Source organism: Vigna unguiculata, unplaced genomic scaffold (assembly GCF_037176805.1).
Source record: "Vigna unguiculata cultivar grain cowpea cultivar isolate G323 ecotype 2 unplaced genomic scaffold, ASM3717680v1 ptg000046l, whole genome shotgun sequence".
Classification (NCBI taxonomy): Eukaryota; Viridiplantae; Streptophyta; class Magnoliopsida; order Fabales; family Fabaceae; genus Vigna; species Vigna unguiculata.
In genome coordinates this window covers 37,501-46,116 of record NW_028196687.1, presented here as the reverse complement: position 1 = coordinate 46,116, position 8,616 = coordinate 37,501, and the positions used below count along the sequence as shown (strand labels likewise).

General features: G+C 45.8%; 1 non-coding gene across 1 annotated transcript in view; it reads left to right on the top strand.

The window, feature by feature from the left end:
- The first annotated feature begins 8,563 nt into the window (after nt 1-8,563).
- TRNAW-CCA (transfer RNA tryptophan (anticodon CCA)) overlaps nt 8,564-8,616 on the top strand; it is a 74-nt gene continuing 21 nt past the window's right edge. The window contains exon 1 of the tRNA in view: nt 8,564-8,616. This exon is cut by the window's right edge and continues 21 nt beyond it. This is a non-coding gene — a tRNA (tRNA-Trp).

Sequence of the window (8,616 nt, the reverse complement as noted above, 5' to 3'; positions counted from 1 at the left end):
ACCTACTGAGACTGAGACCGCGCGAAGCAATACCACATTCTCAATACCCCGGAAGACAGCGATGTAGGGCTTCGTTCTTCTCTTGTTCCTGTTTCCATACGGTATCGATGGGCCGATCGTTTCCTCTGGGAAAACTAGCAAATAGCATTTCCCTGGAAGTGGCATGTCAAAAAGGAGGAATTTAGATCCCACCTATGGGCGAAATCAATGAAGACCTTTTCCCTCCCTTCGGTCGCCTCTATTTCGAGAAATGTTGTTCTTCACTAGCGGCAAAACTAAGAATGATTTTATCCCTCATGGGCTGGCATGAGAAATTGAAATTGATCGATCTCCCCGATGGGAAGAAAGATTCCTAACAGTTATAAGACGATTATGTGCGGCGTAAATGGTGATCATTGCAGGATAAAACTTGGTGCTATAGCAAAACAACTTTTTCTTCCACGCACAGAATAGGTTGTTCAAGAAGGGGACAGGGATGTGGATCTCACTACTATTGATTAACCGGTGTCAGTTGCTTTAACAGCTTTCCATGGGCATCCACCCGCAAAGATAAGAGGCCTACGCAACGATCCTTAGAACTCTCCGGTTCAAAGCCGCCCGCAATCGATACCTTTCCATTCCTATATCCTATACGATACGCTATTTTCCTGTTTCAAAGAGCTTATTCGAGAACAAGGCGCAGCAAGAGCTAATTCGATAACAGGATTCTTCGCAATTAGCCTTTCCTCGCTTTCGCTTTCAAGGGGCGTAGCGCTTGCTTACTTCTTAGAGTAGAGTCCGGAATTTTTAGCTTATTAGGTCACAATCCTGTCTTATTTAGATCTTCTTTCAGTCTAGCCCTTCTTCCACATGAGATCCTATTTTTCCTAACTCCATGTAGCACCACTATCCAATGAAAAAAAAAATCCTGCTATTTCACTCCTGGAATTCCCTGATAGAGAACTCCAGTTCTATACCTGGGGCTAGCTACTAGCTCAGACTCCGGCTTCTTAGTGTGGCCAAGTGGTAAGTCCTTTCTTTTCTGTCTGAGAATATGTCTTATCTTCCGAGGTGGCATGAGACAATAAGTGAGTTCCAGTTTAGTCTTTTGAATGTTCCTGAGGTGGATCGAGTCTCTGGTAGTTCTAGGTGGCTAGAGACCAGGGCTAACAGTCCTAGAAAGAGCAGTCCTATTTCTAAAGTACACGAACATCTTTGACATAAGGACGCTTTCAATCTTTCTTCATGAAAGCCAGACAGCGGAGCGGAGATAGAGTCCAAGCGCACTATAGCACTGCAGGGAAAGAAAATATCTTCCTTTGAAAAACTAAAGTAGTACTAAATCAAAGAAAGACATGAATTGCCCGAAGGCCAGGTTCTTTATTCCCATAGGCACAAAGACCGATCCCGACCGTCCCTTATTATTTGATTTTACACGTGCCTGGAAATGATGCTTGAATTCTTGCTTGTCTTATGAGCCATTTACTTACTTATGGAAGACATGGGGCACGAACGAGAGCATGGTTAATTAAGTAGGCTATGGAGCATGAGCCATATCAGTGCTAGAAAGACTTCCTTTTTCGATATGGTTTGATAGTAGGAGAGAAGTAGTACCCCTACGAGCGATGGATAAGAAATGCTTTTTTTTTTCAAGCGGAAGAAACTTCACTGCAGGGGAAGGCTTATGTCACTCGGATGGGAAGGCGCTAGCCGCATGGAGTAGCCATAAGAGTTAGAAGACCGCCATCAAGGATGACAAGTCACATCGGGACAGCCCTTTTTCCAGCTAGCTGATATAGAATGGAAGGGGAAGGAGGAGAAAGATAAAAAGGCAATCAACAGACTCTGATAGACGCTATGGGACCATCTCCCTTGGGAGAAGCCTTTCCGTTGTTCCAGGGTTTTCTTACTATTGAGGTCCATTTTTCCTATCATGGCATGGGGATTAGAGAGAAGATCAAGAGTTTCGAACAAGCACGCAAGCCTGAAAGCATGAGTTTCCAGCGATCGAAGTTCAAACTTGGCCGGACAGGAAAGAGGGAAAGCCTTCTTCTCAATGAGCTGTATCCATTATACAATCACCGGGCTTTGCCAAAGACAGTCCCAGTAAAGGGGTGTGTAGCAAAGCATCCACCGAGACTAGATTGGAAGATAGTCATGTGCTCTATGAAAGCAATCGAACATCATGTGTGAAGCATATGAGATGGCTAGCCGGGCAGTTCCATCATAGTTCGTGACAGGGTGTAAAGGATATATGATCTTACTTTACGATTGAGGTCTTCTTTCTCCTCTTCTTCACCGGGAACCCCTATTTCATCAACCAGACGGACAATGGGAAGCGTCTGAGCAATAAAAAGATAAGCCAAAAACGTGAAGTAGAGGGATCCCATCCTGACGGATGAGCTGCTCCCTCCCCCGGTTAACTACCACTACCCGGTCTTCCCTTTGAATTGATAGCTTCCGCTGGAGCACTTGCCTTCGTGATGAATCCCTTGAGCTTTGACTATCTTTTTGCTTCTTCTTGCTAGCCTTCGATTGTATGGTTTCCTGTATCGCTCTTGTCAAGCTCCAGCCCGATCCCTGTGATCTCGTACTTGGCCTTCCCCCCCTCTTTATCTTCGTCCCGGGATAGAGCCTTTCACTAAAGGGAAGGTTCCCGAGCTTGGCCGAAAAAAATCCTGGAAGTAGCACTGCTTTGGCGATTGGCAAGACATATCCGAGTAGCGCTGCCTGAACGAAGCGTGGGCGTAAAGCATCAAGTGGAGGCGTCGAATCCTTGCAAGAGGGGGGCAGACCGGTCAAAGCCAAGTCCAGACGAGCTGGCCAAAAGGCATAGGGCCAAGGCGGAGCTGGCAGGCTCATCTCACTTATTGTGTGCTTTGTTGGAATAGACTGACATCAAGGGAAAGTGCACTTTATCTCGATTCCTCTCTTTCTACAACTCTTTCCAACCCACTGCTCAGCCCCCCTCCAAACTATGGCATCAAGGTCGGACCAAGGGTCGGGCCTCCACCGATCTACTGATAAGGTAAGGGGAAAGACAACTGAATAAATAGGTCTATCTATCCTATAAAGACGGGCTAGAGTAAACGCCAAGCGCTGGCCCATTAGTGGGTTCAATTCCTGCTTGCCTCTCATTTTCAATTGTTTGTTAGAGTAGTCTCGATCCTATTGAACATAAGCTATATCACAGGGAGTAAGTAGATCATGATCGGAGGGGACGACCGGAGAAAGATAAGTCAAGGAGGACCCGAAGAGGAAGAGCGGTCCGTCCTAAACGAAGAGCGGTCGCTGAGAGCGAAATGAACTGATTTGGCCGGAGGGGGCCACGGGATTAGACTCTCGATGTATTATTACATTTCTAGCGGGAGGAGAGTAGCCCCGAAAGAAGTCGGTCCTAGCGAAAACACATAATACAGCTTATGGCCGAGAGTGTCATGAAAGAAAGGTCAGTCTGCACAGGCGGGACGTGACATTAATAGACAGGTCAAACTGTGGAATCGTCTGATTTTCACTCGGATGACGTAATTCAATTTGATTTATATCAGTGTGCAGCAGCCCCTATGACAGAATTGAACATCAGATATATCACATCCATAAAAAGATTAAAAACAGTCGGTTATGAGAGCAGCACTTTTCCTTGCGGGGGCCCCGTCTCCCATCGGTGCGCTGGAGACGATTCTTTCTGTATCTTCGGCTTCGTCTTCTCCTCCTTCTGAGTCAAACAGATAAAATAAAACATGTGAATGAACGAATTTATCGTAGATTGCACGAGCAAACCACCCTTTTTTACTTTACAAATGATTGTGATTGTGGAGTTGAGGCAGGGGCTCTTGCTTTTTACTAGGCTAGACGACTCGGCGATTCTACCCTACTTTTTTCCCAGGATTGGACGCCTATTGACGAAGCTCAGGATTGGATTGTCGCCTTACTGCTTGACGAGAACAACCTACCACTGACTTTTTGAAAGTACCTATCTCATTGCACTAAAAGAGTCTGTCTTTGACGATAGGGCTTGAGGTCGATCGGTCCACCACTAAGGATCTATGGTAGGTCAAAGAGCGCAGAGAAGATTGTCCACCACTTCTTCTTGTACGCGCTATAAGATATAGGCTTTCTATGAAAGCTCGTAAGATCAGCTGACAAAACAAAACAGAAAGGGATTCGGACTCGCCTGGTTCATGTCTATCGACGAGGGATCTCAGATTGCGCTTGACCGCAGACTCGTAGCATGGGTGAGAATTCTTCATCTTAGGTAATGAAGGTGGGCGGCTCGTCGTCTTTGAAAAAGGAAGGGATGATTCTTGCCAAACTCTGTCATGCCCATCCTCCTTGGAGTTTAAAAAAAAAGATCCCCTTATGTTTTTCCGTCTTCTTCTCTGCCGAAAGGAAAGACAAAGGCGAGGGAGTCCTCGAACGGGGAAACCCACGATTGAGAGGTCAGATCACACCATCCTCATTGATCCAACTCGGGTTGGTATGCTCACAAAGAGAGACCCTACCACATGTGTTTCAGTTTGAGAGCCACCCTGTTTTCTCGATGTCTTCTTCTCTTTCGGGTGGGAGGCATTCTTCAATAGCTTTCATTACTGAGGGGCCCAATCCTAAGAATAAGAGTATCAAAAGACTCGATCTATCCGACCTTACCATAGTCTCCCTCGAGGCGCGGTCAACCTAGCAGGTGTCATACCTTCAAAAGAGATGGCTCAGACAGATTAGCTATAATGCGCAGTTAGATACTTCGATGGCTCTCGAACTAGCTGTGTTAAGCATATAGCTAGCCTTCTATTACCTTATTTCTCCAAATTTATGAATCCATAATTGTTGCCATTCAGTCTCTTATTAGCGATAGGGGCCGTCATCCAACATGCTTCTATCTAAGTGATTTCATACCTTATTCCCTCCGCCACCCTCACCCTTCTAAGCTCCTTTGCCCTATGCCTTTAGTTAGTCTGCTTTGAATGATCATTTCACTCTTCGAAGGTGAGCGAAGTACTTCGAGGGATTAGATGGAAGGAACCTCTGCTAAGAATGGAATACAATTCTTTGTGTCCTTATTTAGCTTTCAAGTGGGAGAGGACTTCCATAGAGTGAGCCCTTCGATCGCGGTGCTCATCTTACCACCCTAACTACTAGCGCAGTCCAACTTATCCCTGCTAACCCACAACTAAAGCACCATGACTCTTTGATTCCGAAATGCGGCCGAGGGCATCGGAAAGGACACATCACACGCCCTAACTCCACGAAGGGATGGATGGAATAGACAGGCACAAACCGTTGACCCTAATCTTACCAAGATATACAGGTATTCAATCCAGAATGGGCACAGAAACTGTTCAGGAAGTGAATAAAGCAGAAAGATACACATTAGTATTGGACTTAACCCCAGAGGAGAAAGAAGAACCTCCGCTTGTCCTAGAGCTAGCCTCAGAGTCAGAAGTTTATGTTAACCATACCACTAGGACAGGAAGGGTCTATCAACCGCCTCATTTGCAAGGCTAAGAAGAGCAAGAATCTATTATGCCTTTCGCTCAGTTATGAGCCAACAGGAATTTGACTGGATTGAGACTCGCGGTGCTTACACCTCTAAAGTCAGCCTCGCTCAACAATTCCTCGAGACCAAAGCAAAAGTTCTCTTTCGATCCCAAGGAGTTCATTACCTATTATTGTTGGCTATTCCAATGCCAATGCCAATGATAGAGAGATTAGGGGAATATACTGACCGAGAAGAGAGAGTAAGACCCTAAATGCTTACGGGACAGAGAGGACGCTAGTGAGATGCGCAGGTGTATGAGCTCTGAGATGTGTAGGTAGAAAGAGAAGAAGCCGTTCCAACTGGTCCTATCATCCTAGGGTAGTAGTCAATCCGATGTAGCTAATCCGACCGGCATTAGTAGACGAGTACAAATGAATATAGTAGCCCTATACAATAGACGGTAGTTCCATTAGAAATTCTATGTAAAAAGTAACCTACCGGTTACAAAGGCCTATGAATTTACAAAGTCAACATCGGAGAGTCTTCTTAACAGCTGTACTAATGCCGTTCGCCTTGACTTTAGTCATGTAGAGCATTTTCTTTTGGCATAGGAGCCTTCTAGGCCTACTGACTCTTATCTAAAGGGGCATATCGAGATCCCTTAGCCCACAAAGCCCTTGACTTTCCTTCTCTGCTTCGCACCATCGTGACACTCACCCTTCGTTACCCAGCCCATCGCTAACGCTCAGCCTCGTCTTTTGATTTGACGACCTATTTCCCTCTTTCTCTATTTAGGATAGAAAGCATAAGGTCGCAAGTGAAGCTTCTGGAGAGAGCAATGAAAGAGTTAGAATTGGACCCATAACATTGACACAGGGAGAATCCATTGCTTGGTTTCCCACAGGCAGAAAAGGACTTGGCCTGGATGTAAACTGTAAAATGAAAAGAAAATTGTAGTATCCAAAAGGGCAGCTAAGCTAGCAATCCGAACAAGAAGATCTTCCCGTGGACTCAACAGGGTTCACGAATCTTATCAACTATTTACATGAAGTAAAGTTGGAATAGATCCCAGACTTCGGAGATAGCCACCACTACTACTACTTTAGAAAGGACCGAATGGCGTGCCTTATACCTTTCAAATGAATGGTGGGGAGACCGGAATCGCTTTTGTCGCTCCGGATTTCCTCTTAGCCGAAAGGGTCGAGGCAGGAAGGAGAACGCTATATATACACCTCTTTGTACCTGGGACTAGACATAATAGCTTGAGAAAGGCTCGGGAAAGTACGTTGTGTATTTTATAGCACACGAGATAGGCGGCTTGGCTTAGAGCCTACACCAATCTATCTGTTCTATCTGTAATAGTTCGATCTGTCTTCCTGAGATGAGAATTTGTTTTGAAATAGCTAGATTAGAACTGGCCGCCTTGCCTTGGCTTATTGTGTGATTTTTGAGCAGGAGCGAGCTGTCTTTGGCACAATCTGTACTGTAGCCGGGAAAGCAGGAGTCAAGCTGTTCACAAGCAGTGGTTATGAGCCGCATCTAAAGCCAATCCATTTACAAGTGAAATCTTGCCCAACTCCAACTACAAGGAAAGAAAGGGGTGAGGTGCTCATTCTGTATAAATTGGGTCTCTCGGAACCATGGGCGGCGAAAACTAGGATGGAATCATAGGTAAGGGATGACATAACTGGGGAGTAGGAATGGCAGATCCGTTTTTTCCCAACATTATGAACTCTTCAACTTGTAGTCCACCAAGAGGCTCAATCCTCTCCTGACTTACGTCTGAGCCCAGGTTTGTAAACCAGCCATTCAATGGAAGACTTTGTCCTCTTATTTATGTTAAGCATTAGGGTCCTTCACATAATCTCGAACCGTGCCCCTTCCTCAATGAGTCACGAGCGAGCCATGCCACATTGCATGGGAGGAACTGATCCTTCACTTCCCTTTTGAGCTTTCGATTCTATTCTAGACCGCTTGATATCATATCTTACCAGCCCCACCCGGGTGGCTTCCGCGTCACCCCCAGTTGCTCCATTCTGGATCCCTGAGTGATAGAATAGCTATAAGCTAGCCCACCCTCACCTTGATGAGTTTCACTAAGAAACCGGGGGGTGCCTATGTGACTAACATAGGGCTCTGCCTTACCAAGCAGAGTGAGGTTAGAAACTCCAATTTTGTGATAGGACTGACCCTGGTGAGAACCAGCCTATCACGCCACCGAGGTTCCGCCTCGTTTGCCTTAGTCTTGCGATCTAAGGGTGAAGGAGTCATCCAGCCACCGGGATTGGTTACCCGGTTGACCCCTATCCGTATCTACATCTACGTCCTGATTGAGTTACATAGAAACTAAAAGAACTTGAAAGCAAGAGATCCAACAGGAATGAAATGAATATCTATTTTTAAATAATCAAGTGAAAAATCCCCCGAACCTCTGATCCGATAGCAGCTATAATATGCATCTACGACTAGCTACAGGAACTAGATGAAAACTTCTACAACAGGGTATCGAAGAATGCATTCTGACATCGAGTCCTCAATCAATGTAGATGATTCAACAAGGTAGACCGAAGCAACTCGTCGATCAGCTATCACCACATCGTTGCCGAGAATGGCATAGCGATCAAACTAGTGACTGTCTACGGCTTATGCCTTCACTCGGGGGAGAGCACCCATCCAAAAAGCAGAAAAGTGAAGAAGTGACGTCCAAACCCTCGGATGGACCTAAACTAGACTCAGTCCGAGCTCCTGCAAGAGGGTCCAAAGTAGAGTGGCATGGAATCGGCCGGAAAAGACAGATCTTATCTTATAATTGCGTATATTGAGTGAGATGCCGCTTCAAAGATGCTGCTTACCTAGGATGGTGTGCTTTTCGCTCCTTTGGCTTTCTTTCTCCCGGAGACCATGCCATTCCTCGACACCGACCTTCAAACAAAGTCAGATGAGGAGCTGGCTTCCCTCAAAGTTGCTCTGGCTGACTTGCCCGTTCCGCTTTGGGGCGGTTCTTCCTCCAGCAGCCTATTCTTTCACAGCTTCTATGCCAAGGGCTATTATATCTATTCGATTATGCAAGATGTATTGGGGTCACATAAAATTATTTATGAAAAGAAAGCGCTCTTAGTTCAGTTCGGTAGAACGCGGGTCTCCAAAACCCGATGTCGTAG